Genomic DNA, 6726 nt, shown 5'->3' with positions numbered 1-6726 from the left:
AACTGGCATCCTTATTAGTGGGGAAAATAAAGTACTGTAGAGTTCTGTCCAATTCCGAGGACTTGTATAGAGCCAGGCACTGTGCCAGATGCTTCAAGGAATAAAATGATAATTATTATCTAATAATTATTAATCAGAGAACCCTGGAGCCCAGTCCTGGGCCTTGCTATCCACACCCCCCTCCCTGGGAGATCCAGTCAGTCTTGTGGCTATAAATGCCATCTCAGATGACTCCCATAAACCTGTCCTCTGCACAGATCTCACCCCCCAGTCCCAGACTTATCTATCCAGCTGCCATCTGGACATCTTCGTGTGGATGGCTGACAGACTTCCTGGGGTGCTAAAATCATAACTCCCAATATCCCTCTCAACCCCGCCTGCCCTTGACTTCCTCTTGCCAATGGCATCATTATTCTTTCAGTGGCTCAGGCTGAAAACTGTGGAAGCATTCTTGACTCATCCTCTTTCACAGCCCACATCCAGTCCATCAGCTAATTCCGTCAGCTGGACGCAGACCCCCGGGACCCCCTCAGGGTGTAGGGGGAAGGAGTGTTGCTCCTTGGGCTGGTAGATGCCCAGAGTCAGAGGTGACAATGTGCTTAGACACCCTGCAAGGGGCCCCCCCAGCCTAGGCACCCAGGCCATATATATAGCCTCTGTAAGATGTGGGGTTGGGTTGGGGGACGGGAGGAGAGACTCTGTATTTCAGGGGACCACTGAGGTGAGGCCAGCTCAGCAGCAGCCATGGCACACAGTGGATCAGAGCCCTTCCCAAGGGTTAAGGACCATGTGAACTGGGAACAGGATGAGTTCCTCACAGCTGAGTAGGATAGAGGCTTACGTCAGAACAAGGTGATCCCAAGGCAATGGTTTTTTTTCTTTTTTCTTTTTTTTTTTTTTTTTTTGAGACAGAGTCTCTTTCTGTCACCCAGTCTGGAGTGAAGTGGCGCAGTCTCAGCTCTCTGCAACCTCTGCCTCCCAGGTTCAAGCAATTCTTCTGCCTCAGCCTCCCAAGTAGCTGGGATTACAGGTATGTGCCACCACGCCTGGCTAATTTTTGTATTTTTAGTAGAGATGCGTTATTCCCATGTTGGCCAGGCTGGTCTCGAACTACTGACCTCAGGTGATCCACTCGCCTCGGCCTCCCAAAGTGCTGAGATTACAGGCATGAGCCACCGCGCCCGGCCGAGGCAATGGTTTTCACCTAGGGTGTCCCCAGCTGTCATTTGGCAATGTCTGGAGACATTTGGGTTGTCATAACTGAGTGTGTGTGTGTGTTTGTGTGCACATGCTGTAGTGGCCAAGGATGCTGCTAAACACCCTACAAGGCACAGAATAGCCATCACAATTATTTGGCTCCAAATGTCAATAGAGCTGAGGGAGAGAAATATTAATATAAACACAGCAGTTCCTGCACACCGAGGTTGAGGCTCAAGGGTGAAACCTGCCTGCTACATGGCAAGCAGATTGCAACTGTCCACAGCACATAATATGACACCCAATGGCAAGAGAACGATGTCAAGGGTCACTGAGAGAGATGAAAGATGGTGCATATTCATTGACACCCCTCTCATTGCAAAGTGGGAGGTCTGTGTCCCCTCCCCTTGAATTCCATGGAGTTGGGACTACTCTGACCAATAGAATACAATAGAAATAACATCTTGCAGTTTCCAAGCCTTATAAAACTGGCAGCTTCCACTTCTTGTTTCTTGGGACACACTGCCTTGGAGCCTGTGCTGCCACTGAAGAAGTCTGAGTGCCCTGAGGCCACCATGGTGTGGGGAAGCCCACGCTAGCCTTGTGGCAAGCCAACTGTTCCGCAACATAGTGCGGGCTCCAGGTAACATGAAGGAAGCTGTCTTGGGCCCTCTAGCCCAGCCCAGTCTCCAGCGAATCCCACTGAGTGACCCTAGTCAAGCCCACATGGAGCAGAAGAATCACCTAGCTGAGCCCTGAACCACAAAATCTTGAGAAGGAATTAAATTGCTATTGTTCCCAGCCAGAAAAGCAAGGTAGCTTAAAGTAGTTTGTTCCACAGCAGTAGGTAACTAGAACAGTCATGTCCAGGGATTTGTTCCTGCACTTTCCCCTTCGCCACGTATGGCAGAAATTCTCGGGAATTCTCATGAGCCAGTGTCATGCTAGTGCTTGTTGCATCTGCTCCTCTCCAGCCGCCCCAGCCCGCTGATCCAAGCACTCTGTGAAATGACTTTTGTGTGTCGACTTCTTCCCACGAGGAAGATGTTTCTTTCATTGCCATGTGCTGGACCCCAGTGCAGAGCCCGGGGCATTGTCAGTGCTTAGTGTTTGTCGAATGAGCCAATGGAACTGGTCACCCTCCGCTGCCCTGGGGGTCCCTCAGCCTTTCCCAGAAGGTCCCTTGGACCTTCCCTCTGGGCTTCCTCACTCCCTTTTCTGCTTATTCTTTTCTGAGCCGAATTGTTGTAGCCCCTCAGATCCAAATGGCCCAACCCCACTGTCTCCTTCCCAGCACCTCTGTTGAGAAATACCAAGTGGTAGAGAGTGTGCCTGTGTGGACGTGGGTGGGATACGTGCCTCTTCTACACCGCCCGTAGGAAGGTACGCTTAGCAATAGCTATTGAAAACACAAAAGTGATTCTGCTCTTAGGAATGTCTCCCGCAGGGACCCTACCCTGGTGGCACAGGACGTCTCACACAGCACTGTCTGGGACAGCAAAAGGGATGGAAACCACCTGAGTCCAACTATGGAGGACACTGGAAAACACGATGCTGCCTCCATAGGATGGGATATTGGCAAGTGTGAAGAAACAACATTTGGGTAGATATTGACATGGCAATGACATATGGTAGAATGAAAAAAGTTAGCGGTTGTGATATTGTGAATATAAGTATGCATATTTGGGTTTCACTTCCAGTTCCTGGCACAGAGCTCCTGAAACACTTGTAATTTCTTGAGTGATGGTGGGAGAGGAGCATCTTTTGTTACTCATAGTGAGCCCCTTTCAACCATAAATTTATGCTAATGAGGTGACTCTTGGCGCATGAGGGTGGTAGCCAGGAGAAGGGGAACCCAGTAAATGATTAGAGGGTTCAAACCCTGGGGAGGGGAGATGGGGTGGACATTGAGTTAATTACCAGTGGTCAAGAATTAATCAATTATACCTGTATAATGAAGCCACCCTAACACTCCTAAATGAGGCCTGATATAGTGGCTCACGCCTGTAATCCCAGCACTTTAGGAGGCTGAGGCGGATGGATCACCTGAGGTCAGGAGTTCAAGACCAGCCTGGCTAACACAGTGAAACCCCGTCTCTACTAAAAATACAAAAAATTAGCTGGGTGTGGTGACACACGCCTGTAGCCCCAGCTGCTCAGGAGGCTGAGGCGGGAGAATCGCTTGACCTGGGCAGGAGGCAGGGGTTGCAGTGAGCCAAGATTGCACCACTGCACTCCAGCCTGGGTGACAGAGAAAAACTCCATCTCAAAAAAAAAAAAAACAACTAAATGACAGGGTTCAGAGAAGAACACATGGAGGTGCTGGGAGGGTGGAGTGATCAGAGAGCACTTGGAGGCTCCGCATCTTGCCTTCCACACCTTGTCCTATGCATCTATTCCATCTGGCTGTTCCTGAACTTGCATCCTTTATGATAAACCGACAATAGTAAGGAAGGCTGGGTGCAGTGGCACATGCCTGTACTCCCAGCTACTTGGGAGGCTGAGGCTGGAGGATCGCTTGAGCCCAGGAGTTCAAGGCTGCAGCGAGCACCACTGCACTCCAGACAGAGTCACTCTGTCTCAAAAAAAAAAAAAAAAGTAAACTGTTTTCCTGTGAGCTGTTCTAGCAAATTATTGAACCTGAGGAGGGGGTCATGGGAACCCCCAATTCATACGTCAGAAGTATGGGGGACCCAGGACTTGCTCCTGGAGTTTGAAGTGGGGGTAGTCTTGTGGGACTGGGCCCTTAACGTGTGGGAGCTGATGCCAACTCCAGGTTGATAGTATCAGAATGGATTCAATTGTAGGACACCCAGATGGTGTTGGAGAGTTGGTCGATGTGGGAAAAAAAAACCCACACATTTGGTGTCAGAAGTGTTGTGAGTTTAAAAAAAAAAAAAAAGCATAGTAGTTGTGGAACAGTGTGTATGGCTGAATCCTATTTTTGTAAAAATAAAATTATGTGTGTATCTCTTCACATATGATTATACATGCAGGGAAAAAATCTACGATACGCAGCCAGTGGCTACAGGAATTACCTCTGTGGACTGGGAACAGGGAGGCGGTGTGCTGTGATAGTTTGCTGGGGCTGTCATAACAGAATGCCACAGATGGGGTGGCTTAAACAACAGAAATGTATTTTCTTACAGTTCTGGAGGCTGCAAGCCCAGGTTCAAGGCATCAGCAGGTGTGGTTTCCTCCGAGGCCTCTCCCCATGGCTTGCAGATGGCTGCCTTCTTCCTGCATCCTCACGTGGTCCCTCCTGTGCACTCCAGCATCCTTAATGTCTCTTTGTGTGTCCAACTTTCCGCCCCCCCCCCACCCCTTTTTTTTCTGATGGAGTCCACCCAGACTGGAGTGCAGTGGCGTGATCTCAGCTCACTGCAACCTCCACTTCCTGGGCTCAAGTGGTTCCCCCGCTTCAGCCTCCCGAGTAGCTGGGATTACAGGCATGTGCCACCATGCCTGGCTAATTTTTGTATTTTTAATAGAGATGGGATTTCACCATATTGGCCAGGCTGGTCTCAAACTCCTGACCTCAAGTGATCCACCCACCTCGGCCTCCCAAAGTGTTGAGATTACAGGTGTGAGCCACTGCGCCCAGCCCCGAACTTTCCTCTTAAAAGGATATCAGGCCAGGCGCAGTGGCTCACACCTGTAATCCCTGCACTTTGGGAGGTTGAGGCGGGTGGATTACTTGAGGTCAGGAGTTCGAGACCAGCCTGGCCAACATGGTGAAATGCCGTGTCTACTAAAAATACAAAAATTAGCCGGGTGTGGTGGCAGGCGCCTGTAGTCCCAGCCACTCGGGAGGCTGAGGCAGGAGAATTGCTTGAATCTGGGAGGCAGAGGTTGCAGTCAGCTGAGATCATGCTACTGCACTCCAGTCTGGGCAACAGAGCAAGACTCTATCTCAAAAAAAAAAAAAAGACACCAGTCAGACTGGAGTAGGGCTCACCCTAATGGCCTGATTTTAACTTAATTACCTCTTTTTTTTTCTTTCTTTTTTTGAGACAGAGTCTCGCTCTGTCACCCAGGCTTGAGTGCAGTGGCGCGATCTCAGCTCACTGCAACCTCTGTCTCCCGGGTTCAAGTGATTCTCCAGCCTTAGCCTCCCAAGTAGCTGGAATTACAGGCACGTACCACCACACCAAGCTAATTTTTGTATTTTTTAGTAGAGACAGGGTTTCTTCCTGTTGGTCAGGCTGGTCTCAAACTCCTGACCTCAGGTGATACACCTGCCTCGGCCTCCCAAAGTGCTGGGATTATAGGTGTGAGCCACTGCACCCAGCCTTAATTACCCCTTTAAAGGCCCTATATGCAAATACAGTCACATTCTGAGCTACTGGGGCTGAAGGCTTCAACATAGGAATTCAGGCAGACATGATTCAGCTCATAACAAGGGCTTTCACTTTTTTTTTTTTTGTAGAAACAGGGTCTCACTATGTTGCCCAGGCTACTCTTGAACTCCTGGGTTCAAGTGATTCTCCAGCCTCAGCCCCCAGATTAGCTGGGGCTACAGGTGCACCAGCACGCCCAGCTAATATTTTTACTTTTATTTTTTTTAGACAGAGTTTAGCTATCTTTGCCCAGGCTAGAGTGCAATAGCATGATCTTGGCTCACCACAACCTCTGCCTTCCGGGTTCAAGAATTCTCCTGCCTCAGCCTCCCAAGTAGCTGGGATTACAGGCATGCACCACCACGACCGGCTAATTTTGTATTTTTAGTAGAGATGGGGTTTCTCCATGTTGGTCAGGCTGCTCTCGAACTCCCGACCTCAGGTGATCTGCCCGCCTCAGCTTCCCAAGGTGCTGGGATTACAGGCGTGAGCCACCGCGCCTGGCCAATATTTTTATTTTTTGTGGAGTCAGGGTCCTACTATGTTTCCCAGGCTGGTCTTGAACTTCCAGCCTCAAGCGATCCTCCTGCCTTGGCCTCCTAAAGTACTGTGATTCCAGGCCTGAGCCACAGCACCCTGCTGGCTTTCACTTTTTACTTTATTTCTATGTTGTTAAAATCTATTACAATAAACATTACTTTTAAAGGATTTTGTGCACTTCAATCCAAATGTCCCTGAAGCATCTACCTCCCTCCTGGGCCTTCTCTGAAGTCAGAGTAGGGGCAGCTGAAGCCCTCCCTCTGCTGGCTCCAGGAACGAAACCCCCTGGCCCACTAAGGCCCTTCCCCTGGGGAGGGTGGCGTGGGATAAGAACACTCAGTATCTGTCTGGCCCTCTCAAGATCACTGAGGACTTTCCCAGACAGCCGACATGGTCTTCAGATCAGTCTGCCAAACGTCACATAGAGGCTGGGCACGGTGGCTCACGTCTGTAATCCCAGCACTTTGGGAGGGCAACGTGGGTGGATCACCTGAGGTCAGGAGTTCGAGACCAGGCTGGCCGACATTGCAAAACCTTGTCTCTACAAAAATACAAAAGTTAGCTGGGCGTGGTGGCACGCGCCTGTAGTCCCAGCTACTTGGGAGGCTGAGGCAGGAGAATCGCTTGAACCTGGGAGGTGGAGGTTGCA

This window comes from Pan troglodytes, chromosome 9 (genome assembly GCF_028858775.2).
Source record: "Pan troglodytes isolate AG18354 chromosome 9, NHGRI_mPanTro3-v2.0_pri, whole genome shotgun sequence".
In the NCBI taxonomy this organism is placed as follows: domain Eukaryota; kingdom Metazoa; phylum Chordata; class Mammalia; order Primates; family Hominidae; genus Pan; species Pan troglodytes.
This window is presented reverse-complemented; position numbering follows the sequence as displayed.